The 16,117-nt window shown below is 38.6% G+C and overlaps 1 protein-coding gene across 4 annotated transcripts in view; it reads left to right on the forward strand.

Moving 5' to 3' along the window:
- Positions 1-16,117, forward strand: part of Egfr (epidermal growth factor receptor) — a 192,827-nt gene that overhangs the window by 77,094 nt on the left and 99,616 nt on the right. Inside the window, exon 1 of one of the 4 annotated variants that reach the window (XM_047560763.1) lies at positions 14,766-14,900. The exons of the other annotated variants lie outside the window; for them this stretch is intronic. The gene's annotated coding sequence lies outside the window, so the exon portion shown is untranslated. Of the gene's footprint in view, positions 1-14,765; positions 14,901-16,117 lie in introns of those variants that run through there. 4 annotated transcript variants of the gene reach the window in all.

The raw sequence follows: 16,117 nt of genomic DNA on the forward strand, positions 1-16,117 counted from the left end.
CAAAGTTCTACTTTCTACTTCTATGAGATCAGTGTTTTTAGATTCCATGTGAGTGATATCATTAGGTCATTAGGTGTTTACCTCTTTGTATCTGACTTATTTCACTTAAAATACAATCCTTTTTCTTAAGCCTGTTGTTGTGAATGACAGATTTCATCCTTTTTTATGTATAAATAATATCTCATCATGTTTACATGCCATATTTTCTTTATCCATTCATCTGGTGATGGACCCATTGATGGATTCCATATGTTGGTGTTTGTGAATAATTCTCTAAATCACTACTTCTGTATATTCTCAGATTTACACAAGTCTCTGAGATTACAGGCACACACCACTGCAGCTGGCCCCCAATATTTTTTTTTTAATTGTGGTTCTGGGGATTGAACCCAGGGCCTTATGCATTCGAGTCAAGCACTCTACCAACTAAGCAATTAAAGCTATATCCCCAGCCCCCCAGTATCATTTTACTAAAAAACACAAAGGCAAAATAAAACTATCACCAACTCAAATATCCATCAAAGAGAAGTGGGTAAGTAAATTAGCCCAAATTTACAGAGACAGCATTTATTATAAAGCCGATTAAATCAAAGTCTTCTCCAAAGCCCTGTGTGGTTCTCACAGTATACCAACCAGCAGAATCTTTAATATCATGAGATTTAATAAGGAAAAGGTCTTATGAATTTTTGTGATATCTCATAATAAACATTCACATGCATTTTGTATCTGATTTTGTATGTTTAAGCCTACGACTCACAAACCCCATGTCTGCCTGTGCAGTGGCCTAGGGAAACACTGCACAACAGTCAGAACTGCAATCAAGTATGAACTGCCTAGCCCGTGGTAACCAGGATGGAGTCTGTGATTTGCCCACAATATCTGTAAGATTATTCCATTGGTGAAAAAGTGGGATTTATTTATGTGCTCCTAAACACATTTAAAAAATATGTTCTTGCTTTATGCTCTTCCTTATTCTTAATCTTTCTTTAGAATCATTTACCCTACTCTTTTTCCTACTTAAAGAAGTATAGATGTTTTTAATCATAGGCATCTTGGAAAATAATTTAAAATATAATGAAAAAGTTCTCAATCATGCCTCTCAGCAGTAACTACTATATATGTGTGTGTGTGTGTGTGCGTGTGTGTATGTGTGTATGCATATATTTTTTCCAGTGTTTCTTCTAATACAATCCTGTAGCTGCATATTGCCTGATTGTGTAGTTGCTGGAATTAAGACTCTTTCTCCCTATGGTTCCATTTTGTTGCAGGCTATAAAGACAGGGAAAAATGAGGTTGTTGGTAACCTTATTAGGAACTGAAAGCTCATTGATTTCTCTACAGCCACATAGCCCCTGTTCTTCTGAATAACTAATTTATGGAATTCAGCAACCAGTGCTGGAAGGGATTGGGGGTCCTTCTACTCTACTGAGAGTGATTGACTTTACTGTCATATTGCTGCATTTTTATTTCTAATAACATTCATTGCCTTCCAATAATGAGGGACTGTTTTAATACCTAAACATATGAAATTCCATATGATAAAATATTCTTCAACCAGTAAAAATTATTTTATAGATAGTTATCCAAGTAAAAAACATTTGTGACATTCGGTGACAAAATGATGAATCATATGCGATATAATCCCATTTTGTGAAAAATGTACCTGTCTACCTACCATGTATACAAAGGAAGAAGTCTCAGAATACATACCCTGTAAATATTGTTATTTTATGTATTTTTCTTTCTGTTTGCATGTCTGTACTCCTAATTTTTAATTGTTTTAAAATAAAACAAATTATCTTGTCATCAAAAAGAAAGCCCTTCCACGGCCTTTTTGGAACTTGAGGCTTCAGTTTTCTCACTTCTTAAAAAAGATGGACAAGGCTGTTGAAGTAAGGAAAACATAAAAGTGCTCAATTCACAGTGTTTCTGTGAACCAATTTATTGAATGATTTGATTCCTGACTCCCAGAATCTTCTGATTTCAAGTGGTTCCTCTGGACAACCCTGGCAGTGTCCAGAGGAACTACTGAGAGGACTGGTCAAAAGGACAGAATTTGGCCTTGGCAGCCCTTAATAAATGCCCATATTTCTGACCTCCTCCATGCTCCTTTCCCATGGTCTCAAAGAGTAGATGAAAGCTAATTTCTAAAATGCAGCTCTTGTGTTCTCTCACCTACCTGTTCTTTTCACATGTCATGGTGTGTGGTTTTCTCTGTATTCCTCTGTTGATTTATTCCCTGGAATTAGGCAGAACATGATTCCATTCCCAGGGTGCTACAAAGTCTGAGCTTGATCTTCTTCCACATCTCATTCAATTACACAGAAATTTCAGATTATGTAACAGATGCCTATGCTGGGCTCGGCATCCTCATCTGGCACGTCTTGTGTTGTTTCAGGCCATGGCATGGGTAATTTTCTTTAATACTTCATTCTTTGAAGAATTAAAAGCCTCCATTTGGCTGTTGGAGTTGGAAGTGAAATCGATAGTATAATCCATGATGGTGAGGGCAATGTTGTTTTCCATAGAGAGGTGAAATAATGGCTCGATACAGCTAAGCAGGATGCTGGGTCCCAGATGCCAGTAGGAATTGGGAATTGGTTGGAAAAGAACCTTTGACACTTTGTTATCTTGAGAGACACAATCAAGACACTGGGAGTTCACTACCAAAGCTGCTCTTGTCAGGAGGGGTTGCCATGGGCAGCTGTGCCTCCCCTCTGTGTATCTGGTCTCACCAGGCTGTGACCTGCAGTGTGGAGTCCTCAGATGGCAGAGAGGGGGCATCCTCTTGCTAACATCTCTGTGTGTACCCTCCAAGGATCTGATCTGTGAGAAAGCATGATGTGGAATTTCATAATCACTGCTGTCTTCTGCCAACTTCTATGAACAGATGTGGAATTAAAAAAAAAAAAAGACAAAGGTCATCCATTCTCAAGTTAATATTATAACTGGAAACTTTTAAATAGAAAAGCATAGGCTAAGGAACTGACTTTAAATTTCAGAAATAGAACTGATGTATTACATGCACTTGTGTTTATAAATATCACAAGGTGGGCTGCATCTTATGGTTCTCTCCTTCCTTCCTTCCTTGTCTTTTCAAGCCAGCATCTCATTGTGTGGCCCAGACTGGCCTTGAACTCCTGGACTTAATCAATGCTCTTACCTCAGCCTCCCAAACACCTTACACTACAGGTGTGCACCACCATGTCCAACTTCCACAACCTTCTTTATTTCATAACTTAGGAGACCCTGGAACTAAGAGCACTCCATACAATCCAGCAGTGTGACACTTTGTCAAGGAAGGTCAGTTTTCATGGTAGGCTTGATGGCCAATCCGAATTGCCAGCCTCTCTCAGCATCTCTGGGACTTCCCCACAGCAATTTGATCCTTTACCAGAGACTGCCAGTGGCTTCACATCTCAGTTTCTCCTCAGGACAAGTGACAGTGCTCATAGAGAAAGGACCATCGAGGAGTTCATACAGCCTCTCACCAAACCTACCCTGGACCGCCTGACCTAGTTTTCCAATTTTAATTATGTCAAGTAGTTCGCAAAGGCAGTGGTTTCCTTGGGGACATCATGAGCTCACTATCATAAGATTGCTTCAGTCACAGCTGTGTCGTGCACACAACAGCCATCTCTGACCCAGCAGATGTTCTCTGTAAACAGTCGCATTAATTACATCTTGAAAACATCGTTCGCGCCAGATCCTCAGGATTTGGGAGCAGTCTTTGAGGTGGGCGGCAGGGCCCTCAAGAGAGTAACGCCGGCAGGAAATTTTCTCCCTCCCTTAGTTGTCTGTTTTCTAAATTGTCTTAGAGCCACCCCAGCTGTTTACTGCAGAGTGACCCTGTTCATAGCTGTGGTCACACGTGGCTTTGAAAGGGGACCTCTGCTTCCGCTCTCATTAGAGCACAGTGCGCAGAGACCTGCACTGGCCAAAGCCTCATTGTCATCTCCACACGCTGTCCTTGGGTTGGGGACTCCCCAGGAAACATGGACAGGAAGCCGGCCACCTGAGCCCTCTCCAGTTGTGCTGCTCCATGTTGGAGTCATCCTTAAAGCCTTACATAACACACCTCCTTATCCTCAGAGGCCTGTGGTGCCCTGAAGTTCACTTGAGCACTTTTGAAGACAGGGTCCTTGTCATGACCAGAGCCCATGTGTTCAGCCTTCTGACAGCTCTAATGATTTTCACAAAGGTCCTCCAGTCTCAGGTTAAGTTGTTACAATTACAAGCATCTGTGTCCCTGCCTCACCTTCATTCTGGTTTTCTCTTACCCCATTAAGGTTTTTGTTTCCCTTTGTGACAGTCCCCAGGTTTGAAGACAGCTGATTGTTCTCTTCCCAGGCTGAGCAAGCGCCACCCCTGCAGTGGTGTGCTCTTCAGTCTGACAAGCCTTCTATGCAGGGGTGCCATGGAGACTCGGAGCTCAGCAGTCCAGCCCTCCCCCCACCCCACTGCACTCTACACTTGTGTAATTGGGGTGTGGGTCCTGAGAAAAGAATTGTCATCTGTCCCTTTTTAAATGAATACTGTTTTCAACACTTCTTCATTCTAGCCTCTGGAGGTCACCTCAGTTTCCATTTGTCATCGGGCACATACACAGTTCTGCCTGACATTGTTTCATCAGGCTCTCCATAGCTTTATTTGTGAAATCATTCTGAAAATGGTGAGCAAGGCTGAGTTATACGTATTATAATGCCAACACCCATTTACTTAGAAATCAATCTTATCACAATGCCTTGTTTAACCTATGGTTAACAATCCATGGAATCCTATCGGCCAAACTGCATTTGTTCTTTTTTCCTCTGTTTTTTTGTTTGTTTTGTTTTTGTTTTTGTTTGTCTATTTTACAGCGTCGGGAATCAAACCCTGGGCCTCACACATGCCAGGCAAGTGTTCTACCACTGACCCACCCTTCCACCCCCTAGTTTTTCTTTTAAAGTGCAGTTGAATCAGGAGAGGCTTCCCCAAACATTCTATCTGTGGATCCTGTTTGACAGTACTGTTCTGACCTGTACTTTTTTGTAAGACTACTGCAAAGTAAAACAAGTTAACCACATCAGTTCTGCATTTACTGGACATCCTTGATTGACTGACAACTAATGCACATACATCATTTTTTGGGGAGAGGAGGGGCTTTTTGGGGACTGAACCCTGTGTTGCTTAACCACTGAGCCACATATCCAGCCCTTTCTTATTTTTATTTTGATACAGGGTCTTGCAAAGGTTATTAGGGCCTCCCTAAATTGCTGAGGCTGTCCTTAAACTTGCAATCCTCCTTCCTCAGCCTCCTGAGTTGCTGGGATTATAGGCATGTGCTACCATGCCCAGCATGACATTTTATTAACTGTCTATATTTCTGTATTTTTTCCTGAAATAAGTATCTATACACATGTATTTTCCATTCCTGAAAATTAGCACAAGTATTCTGGATCCTGCCTGTCTCTTCCTTCCCATATCTTTGTATGCCATTGACCTTAAACCTGTCAAATGTGATTTTTGAATATCCTGTAAGTTTTACATGAATAGCCATCTCTGTTTACATGAATAAAGGATGCTGCATAGAAGACCCATCTCTTTCAATTCATTTGGAATAATATGATTTCTAAAAATTCATTATTTGTTTAATTTTTATTATTCCATGCTGGAGGGTAGAAATGCCTGAGCTCATATTAAAAATGGCAGTGTTAATATTGGCCTGACTCAAAGTCCAATTTATAGAAGACATAATGGGTGTGTGGCTGTCCAGAAGCACCCATGGGTAATGCTGAGTAAACTATACTGTCTATGGCTAATAATAATAGGAAATACTTATCAAACGCTTGATATTTGGTAAGTAGGCAATGTCATGTGTGCTTTGGATTCCCATTAGTAATCCTGTGTGGGAAAGAGTTGTAAGCAGTTCATCATGAGGTATAGGGTGTGCTTTCAAATTTCCCAAGGCCCCACAGTGAATAGTTGACAAACTGTATTAAAATTCTAGTCCATTGATTTCCAACTCCTCTCTCTCAGCTGTTCTGGCTAAGTGATATCTGGATACATGGCTCTGGAGCCAGGTGGATTCTGAAGCAGGTTAGATTCAAATACTGTCCCCATTGTTTACTGGCTGTATGTCCTTGGCAAGGTAACCTTCTTCAGACCTCATGTTTGACATCTGTGTATTAAGAAAAACTTAGGCCTGTCTTTTGGAGTTATCTTAAAGATTCCAAAGAAATATGACACTCAGTCCTCAGCACATAGTGCCTATTCCATAAGTGGTTAACAATGATGAAAACACTTAGTGAAAAGATGCCATTGTGTAAAGTTGCACAGTCACCTTTGCCCTGCCTCACTGTGAACCCTTTGGCTCCCCCATAGTGAGGTAGGGCTGGCCTCAGCAGCTCTGAGGGAGCATTTAATTCTTTCATTCAAAATTTCACCTTAGTGACCCTATTTTTTTTTTTCTGTTGCTTCCTGATGAACTAGGAGGTGGGTAATCTGTCAAAGAAAGTGATTTATAGTCATTTACTGTTTATACCTTGACTTCATTTAATCAACTGCACTTAGAAAATTAATCAAGTAAAAGTAAAACTTAGTTGAAGGGACACAGAATTTGAGTTAGAAAGCTTTTCAGTGAAAAATATAATGAACTTTATTTGGCTAATGCAGTCAATTTATTCAATAGTGATGACACTTTGAAAATCCATTGTATAATGAAGGTCTGTTTTTGATTTAGGATTTGAAATATAATTGGCACTTTAAATTATTATTAACATTTAAAATTATTATTTAAAATTATTATTTTATTGTTGATAATCCATGTCCCCTGATGTCACTACTTAAGGAGGAATAATACATTCTCCTATAATGTAGCTCCCTCAAAAAATGCCCCATACTCTAGTCTGACTGAGAAAAGTTGGGACTGCACATGTGGGAAACTGCAGAAAGACTGCCTTCATTCCTTCTAGGCTTTGAGATGAAACTATTTAGTCCCTCTGCTGTTGACGTTTTTTTTCTCATTCTAAGTGATTGGTTAAGTCAGTCCCAAGTTTTTCTAATGGCCTCCTCCTATTGGGAGAGAAGGACTCACTCGAGTACTTTTGGCAAAAACTGAGCCCTTTGTGATTAAAGAGAACCAGGCTCTTGCGGTTTCAGTGTCCTAACATGGGCACTAATGGTGTCCCTCCTCTTTTTGAAAACAATACCTTACATAAATGATGTGCCCTGTTAACAAGCCATGAACACAATTCAAGAAGCACTTAGGGAGCTTTGGTGCACATTTAACCATCTTCATCTCGCTCTGAAGAGATTGACGATATCCCGGGTAGATCACAAAACATCCTTGTAATTAGGACCTGTGTCCAGAAAGAGTAAGATAATTCCAACTTCAATCTAAAGATCATTTGTATTCAGTGTTCCAAATGGATAAACTATTTTAATCTATTTTGATAAAAATAGTAGATTATGCCATAATGTAAGACAAATGTTCTATTTGATAAGTTTAGAAATCAGTTGTTTTTATTCTTTCCTTTGAAAGAAATAGGAAGCTGAGATTAAGGGATGGAGGTGTTAAATATAAAACAAGAAGGGGCAACACACATGGATTTCTGGATTCTTACTCTCAGACAACAAAATTCAAGAGTTTGGCAGTGGAGGTATATTCAGCACTGCATAGAGTCCCCCCAAAAATGTAGAACCGGGGGCTGCATGTGGGTCCTGTCAGTAGAAACCCACAACTGTGGCCACTCTAAAAGATAATGGGAACTTGAGGCTGAGGTAATTCTGATAGTGAAGTGTTTGTAAACCGAGGACAGTCATACATGGGATAAAAACAAAGATATACTAAAAGACATTCACTATTAACTGGTCCTGTCATTGTATGATTGTAGTGTAAGCTGACAAGGCTACAACCTCACTAAGCAATGTAATCTTAGGGGACTCCATCACGTATGCTGTCTGGCACTGATGGAAATGTTACAAAGTGGTGCATAATTATATGTAGTTGGATATAACAAGTAAGTGCTTAAGCATCCCCTCCCCAACAATATTTGGAACAATGTGTGCCTAAGTGTCTCGTGCCCATTCTTAGTTCAGGAATTAGAACCAGTCTTCTCCTCATTCTAAATTACAAAATCATTCTGGGTCAAAATCACCAGTATTGTCATCCTACTCCCTTTTTTGAGAATCCTAGGGAACATACCCATCTTTCCCCTTCATACATGGAGCAGTATTTCTTTATTTCATAAGGAACTTTGCCCTGATCCAAACTTGAGATTGATTAGTTCCTTGGGCACATGCCTCCAATGGTGGTTTATCAGTTCTTGGTCATCACTTCATTAATCCAGGAATGCAAAGTCTGTGCGCTCTGCCTTCCACAGAGCTGAAGGAAATTTCTTCTTTAATATCAAAACTTAAAACTATTGAAAAAAGATGGTGTCTCTGTTGTTCAGACTGACCTCAAATTCTAGACCCCATGCAATTCTCCTGTTCCTTTCTCCTGGGTAGCTGGGATTGCAGATATGAACTATCACATTAGATTCTAAAATGTACACTTTCAAGTCACTTTTTCTTTAAAACAAAAAAAAAAGGTATTTAGAAATCTTGTTTAAAATCTATAAGTCAAGACATTACTCTATCACCATGGAATTCTCCTTGGCAGTTTTAACTCAAATGTTCCTAAATTGGTTTTCATAACAAGTGTGTTAAATATATACGTATAATAGAAGCATATACATTTCCAACTTTGCCAAGCAAAACTACAGTTATAAAAAGTTAATCTATTTGGTCTATGAAAAAATAAATGCTCAGTAAAAACGAAGCATAATTTGATAGCATCTCACTTATTAAAATTCCAGCATTCTCATAGTTTACACAAAATAGTTCATGTTGTAACAACAAATGTTTTTCTTCCCTGTCCATTTTTTTCATCTTTTTTCCCAATTTTTCTTTCTGATACTAGTTATGTCTTTTTTTTTTCTTTTCTCCCATTTCCATTACAAGTTCATGACAAGGAAAATGATCATAAGAAGAATATTATTCTTTTATCAAAGAAATGCCCATGAGATTTTGTTATTCAGTGACACACATCTATTTTTTTTCAGTTTTTAAAAAATTTTCCATAGCACTTATGCAATTAGGTCATATAAAAACTATTTCAGATATTTATGTTTACTGAATTTCATATAAAGTATTGGCAGTATAACCCAAAACAAAGAAAATACATGATGAGCAGTCTCCTGAGTTTGGGAAACTAGTAGACTTTATACCTTCCAGCATCTTGTAGAGTCTCAGGCAACGTTGTGCTAGGCGGAACATGGTGTTTCGACACTTGAGTGAATCCCTGTCTGTCGGAGCACATTTGCACATTTGACTTCCAAATTCATGAGGCCACAGATTTGGAGCCAAGACTGTATTTGCATTTGAAATTGGAATATTATTTTTGCACAAGTATTCTATACATTACATAGAGTTTGCCCACTCAGTTCTGCATTGTCCATTTTCTCCCATTTTTTGACATAAACTACTCAAAAGATGGACCCACTTTTTATTTTTTTCTAAATTTTTCAATTTGTTCTAATTAGTTACACATGACAGCAGAATGCATTTTGATTCATTGTACACAAAAGGAGCACAACTTTTCATTTCTCCTGTTGTACACCATATAGAGTCACACCAATCCTGTAATCAGACACATACATAGGGTAATACCGTCTGTCTCATTTCACCATCCTTTCCACCCTGATATCTCTTCCCCTCCCATCCCCTCACTCCCCTCTGCCCAATCCAGAGTTCCTCCATTCTTCCTTTGTCACCTCCCTGTATGGATCAGCATCCACATATCAGAGAAAACATTTGGCCTTTGGTTTTTTGGGTTTGGCTTATTTCACTTAGCATGATATTTTTCAGCTCCATCCATTTACCTGAAAATGCAAAAATTGCATTCTTCTTTAAGGCTGAATAATATTCCACTGTGTATATTAACCATAGTTTTTTTATTCATTCATCTATTGAAGGGCATCTAGCTTGGTTCCATAATTTAGCTATTGTGGTCTGAGCTGCTATAAACATTGATGTGGCTGTGTCTCTGTAGTATGCTGATTTTAAGTCCTTTGGGTATAGGTCAAGGAGTGGAATAACTAGGTCAAATGGGTCCACATTTTCTAAGGAATCTCCATAGTGCTTCCCAGAGTGTTTGCATGAATTTGAGTCCCACCAGCAATGTATGAGTGTACCTTTTCCCCCACATCCTTGCCAACACTTACCATTGCTTTTATTCTTGATAATTGCCATTCTGACTACAGTAAGATGAAATCTTAGTTTTGATTTGCATTTCTTTAATCTCTAGAGAGGCTGAACATTTTTCATGTATTTCTTGATTGTATAGCTCCTTTCATGAAGTGTCTGCTCAGTTCCTTAGCCCATTTATTGATTGGGTTATTTGTTTTTTTGGTGTTATAGTTTTTGAGTTCTTTATATATCCTGAGGATTAGTACTCTATCTGATGTGCATATGGTAAAGATTTTCTCCCATTCTGTAGGCTCTCCCTTCATGTTATTGATAATTTCCTTTGCTTAGAAGAAGTTTTTTAGTTTGAATCCATCCCATTTATTGATTTTATATTTTATTTCTTAAGGAAGTCAGGTCCTAAGCCAACATGATTTGGGCCTACATTTTCTTCTATTAGGTACAGGGTATCTGGTCTAATTCATAGGTCCTTCATCTACTTTGAGTTGAGTATTGTGCAGGGTGAGAGGTAGGGGTTTAGTTTCATTTTGCTGCATATGAATTTCCAGTTTTCCCAGCACCATTTTTGAAGAGGCTATCTTTTCTTCAATGTATGTTTTTGGCACCTTTGTCTAGTATGAGATAACTGCATTTATGTGGGTTTGTTTCTATGTCTTCTATTCTGTACCATTGGTCTACCTGTTTGTTTTGGTGTCAGTACCATGCCATTTTTGTTACTATAGCCCTGTAGTATAATTTAAGGTCTGGTATTATGATGCCTCCTGCTTCACTCTTCTTGTTAAAGACTGCTTTGGCTGTTGTGGGTCTATTATTTTTCCAATGAGTTTCATGATTGCTTTTTATATTTCTATGAGGAATGTCATTGAAATTTTACTTGATACTGCAGTGAATCTGTATAACACTTCTGGTAGCATGGCCATTTTGACAATATTAATTCTGTCTATCCAAGAACATGGAGATCTTTCCATCTTCTTAGGTCTTCTTTAATTTCTTTCTTTAGTGTTCTGTAGTTCTCATTGTAGAGGTCTTTCAATCTCTTTTGTTAGATTGCTTCCCAATTATTTAATTTTTTTGAGGCTATTGTGAATGGGGTAGGTTTCCTAATTTCTCTTGGTAAGGATTCATCACTGATATATAGTGATGCATTTGATTTTATGGGTGTTGAATTTATATCCTGCTACTTTGCTGAATTCATGTATTAGTTCTAGAAGTTTTCTGGTGGAATTTTTTGGATCCTCTAAATATAGAATCATGTCCGCAGCAAGTAGCAGTAGTTTGAGTTCTTCTTTTCTTATTCGTATTCCTTTAATTTCTTTCATCTGTCTGATTTCTCTGGCTAGAGTTTCAAGGATGATGTTGAATAGAAGTGGTGAAAGAGGGCATCCTTGTCTTGTTCCAGTTTTTATAGGGAATGTTTTCAATTTTTCTCCATTTTGGTGAAATTTCTGAAAGGTGAGTCTTAGCTGCACCATGACACATTCCAAATGCAAAAATATCTGTCCCTGAACTAGTTTATTTTTCATGTAGGAGCCTAGAAAACCATGAGCATTAAGAAATTGCCATGTGCAGATATTCTGAGAATTATGAGCTTGGAGAACTGAGGTATAGGCCAGTGACTGTGGTTGATTGCCAGCTTCATGGAAGGCCATACATAGCTGCTCCCTTCCCTATCCCTGAAATAAACACAGATTCACACTACATTCCACAGCACTCCTTGAGCACCTCTTGTGAATTAATAGAGGAATGGCTGGTATCCAGAATAAAGGAAGGAGTTGCCCTAATCTACTTTTAACTAGCCAGATAACTTCTGAAGTAACATTTTGTTTATTTCTTGACATTCATCTAACGGTATACTTATTTTAAAAAAAATGGCAAAAAGTAAAAATCCCCATAAAGCCATACGCCTACAACTTAGTTACTAGGTTTATAGCGCCTTCAATTATTTTTGTTTTATCATATAGCATGTTTGTATATGTATAATGAATTTTCAACAAAAATAGAATCATGCTCATGTTCCAAATCCTAATTTAGGTCTTATAGCACTTGTTCAGAATTATGTTCTCAAAGTCCCTATTTTCTATTTAACTTTGCTATCCAACTTGTGTGTATGTTCCTCTTGATATGTAAAGGCCTATCTCCATTCTTTTAAGAGCTGCTCTATACTTCAATATCTGGGCAAGACATGATTTGTCTATTTCTCTGCTGCGGAATATTTGGGTTATTTCTATAAAAGGTTGTGATAAGCATCCTTGTTCATACGTTTTTTATGTACTTAGGCTAGTCTCTGTGGAATAATTTTTGGAAGTGAAATCTCTTGTCAAAGGTTTGTGAGTCTTAAGTGCTACATTTTAAAAGTATTAAGTGGTTACATTTTAAGAAGTTGAGAAACTTTTTCAGTTAAGACTGAAAAATAATAACCACGCCTGGGATTTATGAATAATAGTGGAAAAAACTGAAGTTCCTAAGGCATGACAGGAGAGATGGGGAAGGGAACTGCAGATATAATGACCATCTTCAAATTTTCAAAGAATGGTTATTCCTAACCAGGATTAGATTTAATCTGGTGGCAGAACAAGAGACAGTATTTGAGTAGAAGTGAGGTGGTACCAATGTTTGACCTTAAGTGCAATTTCCTCAGGCTTAAAATTATTTGAACTTCACAGTTAATAAGAGCATCTCAAATATGTAAGGTCTTGCCCTTGGCAGCAGGAACATAAGTTGACAAGGGGCCTACTCCCAGGAGCTTACATTTTAGAGGAGATGGGGAGAAATAGAAATGCAGATGTAAACATTTAAATTACAAGATATTTTCTGATGACGGCCAGTGCTCAATGATAATATGATACATGTGATAGGAGGTGTCTGGAAGGGAGGTAGTGGGAGGGGCAATACTTAATAGGATAAACAGCAAAGACCCAAAGGGAGAATAGTCTGCCTTATTAGGCCATAAATTCCAAAGTCTTGGAAGTTAGAAGTGGAATATATTAATGTGCATGGAGGATTAAATTATGTGATCTGCAAAGTCACTTAAATTCTCTTTCTACCTAAAGTATATTGCTGTAATCCAAACAGAACCTATCTACATATTCTCATATTTCTTCTAAGTATCCGGTCTTATTGTAGTTAAACCAAGATGCTTACATTCTTATTGGAAACATTTATCTAGAGGAACAAAAGATCAATTGGTGTTGGGATGTGTTCCCAGGTAACTGACTTCAGGAGGATTTTGCCCGTGAGGTGTGGCCTTATGATCCTTTTCAAAAAAATCAAGGGCCTGCTACAAAGCATCACGCCAGTTACAGTGCTTGCTGCTGGCTGTTTAGGAGAGCTCCTCTGCCAGGGAACACACTGAAAGCAAGACAGGACAGGTTCTGAAGCAGTAATTCAAAGCCTTCCTCCCTTTCCCATGTGAGTCACTGTTAGTCAGAATATTACCTTTGCAGAGAGACTTGATTCCATTTCAGTCCTTAAAGTGATATTCCCTCCTGGTTTAGAGGTGAACTTTTATCTCACAGGACCAATTCTGTCGTTCTGTGGGGTCCTGGATTGTGTTTATTTGCATGGCTGGTATTTGAACAAACAAAACCAAACATGTAAGACTATTCTTTTGATTGAGCTCCAAATAGTCTCAACTAAAGTTCTGAAGTAAGAGAGGACTCTTGCCCTACTGGTTGATTGTACATTTTCTATGCATTACCTGGGGAAATACTTCTCCCAACTGAGCAAGTTTATCCAGATAACCAAATAAGAAAGTATGCTCATTAGGAGGTACAAAAAGATAGAAGATAGAAATACCTGTATCATCATAAAATACTGTTGAGGGACAGAGGTGAAAGAGCCTTAATGAACATTTCCAAAGAGTTTAGAAAATTTATCTTTAAAGTACCTATATTATATTCTGTGATATAAAATTCTAATCATAGATTTTTAAAAACAACCTAATAGGAAATATAATATCCATTTTCTTTTCATAATTTTATTTGTCGTGCTAATAGGATGGTAGCCAAAAAGATGGAAAAGGGGTTTATATAGACATATATGTTTCTGTGAATTGATTACCATTAATCTGAATGGACAATAAATCAAAAGTGTGCATCTGGGTTGCTACAGTCAAGGCTGCTGGGCCTCCTGGGGTCCATCCTTCAGCATGGAGCAGCCCCTGCCTTACATACCAGGAAGGGCAGGCAGAAGTTGGGTACAACCCAAGATTTTCACTGGCATCAGCATCAATGATTGACAAGTCTTTCTTTTAAATCTCAAATGTCTTTGGTATTAAATTATTTATAATTCAGTTAACATGTATCTAAAACTAAGAAATTCATAGGAGACTATTCCTGTGTCACCAGAAATCAAGGACAGAAGCAACTCTCTGTCCTGTAATTGCTAGATTTCCATGCTGTTTCCTGTTCCTGTCCGGAAGTAGAATTTCAGATATTGCCTTTCATGCTTTATTTGGGACCAATTTCAACTCCACTTTCCTTTCTCCTGATTCTCACTGGCCATCAGCCACCAGACTCTGCACAATGACCAGCTGGCCCTTGGCAGATCTTGGGCCCAGGTGTGAAGTAGCTGGAGAAGCATTTCGGAGCCAGGATGGGAGTGATTTCATTTTCCATTGATACTATGCAGAAATGAAGGGGATTCAAGTGCCTTCAGAAAAGCTTCCTCCAGTGAGTAGAGTTTTGGGGGGTTTCCAAACCTACAACTGCTTTTATTCTTGGAAGCATCATTGTTGCTTTTTTCCCCCTTCCATTTATATCCCAGGAACTGATTCAGAAACCATAGAAATTGGATTTGGAATCGCTGAATGCTAGCAGACAGCTGACTGCACTCTTCCCAAGAAATCTTGCCAGCTGGGTTGGGGTACCAAGCTGTGTCTGCTCTCTTGGACAGTCTGGCTGAGTCCTCTAAATGCAGTTGACTCACACCTCACACCGAAGTGCACCAAAGTCTTCTGCTTCATTCTTTAGACACTTTGTGGTTTGGGGCTCAATCAACCAGGGTATGATTTGCAATCCACAGTAACCGATTTCAGAGCAGCTGCCCAAGTAGGCAGGTTTCATCTCGCTTGCTGGATTTTTTTTTTAAACCTCACACCTTTTTTTATTAGACTTGGATTCCAGTTTCCTGAGCCTGTTGTTGCCACGGATTCACACAGGCTCTGAGTAGGACCCAGCAGGCTCCCTGAATAAAATGAGCAATGAATATATTGGTAGATTTAAAATTGCTCAAAATATGATCTAAAAAAACCAAAATAATGTGAGTTCCCTGATTGAATATAGACCTGTAGAAATGAATTCCTTGATGGGAAATGTGAGCTGGCTTTACCTCAGGAGTGAGGAAGTTTAGTTAAGTGAGTTGAGATAAGATCAAACAGACAAGTGATAACTTGAAAAGTTCTTTGGACTCTGTGTTAGAGAGCTCTTTGTAAAAGATGTGTTCTTTTTTGTATTAGCAACACACCATATAAATAGACATGTAAATACCATATTTAGAAGGGCTTGGAGTGATGCCAATAAAAGGAGACATTTTTGAAACAGTAAGGGAGACACATATCCTTGCTATGACATGTTACTCTGTACCAAGCATTGTCCACATTTTCACATTTAACAAAATGTCACCCAAGGGGTGATGTGAGGGTGGGTACTCAGGAACTAGAAAGGTAGAATGGTGGACTTTAGATCTCCAAAACCTGACCGAGCCAGAACTGGAACTCAAGGCGCGACTGATGGACACAAACACCTGGTCAGCAACAGCCATACTTTCGGAAAACTGGAAGCTTCCTTTACAAACTGCTTTCCAGGCTGAACAACAAACAATGCTTTACAGCTGACTTTTCAAACGTCCTAGGTCTCATGGTAATGCAATTCAATAGCAAACTTACTTT

Source organism: Sciurus carolinensis, chromosome 8, assembly GCF_902686445.1.
Source record: "Sciurus carolinensis chromosome 8, mSciCar1.2, whole genome shotgun sequence".
Taxonomy (NCBI): domain Eukaryota; kingdom Metazoa; phylum Chordata; class Mammalia; order Rodentia; family Sciuridae; genus Sciurus; species Sciurus carolinensis.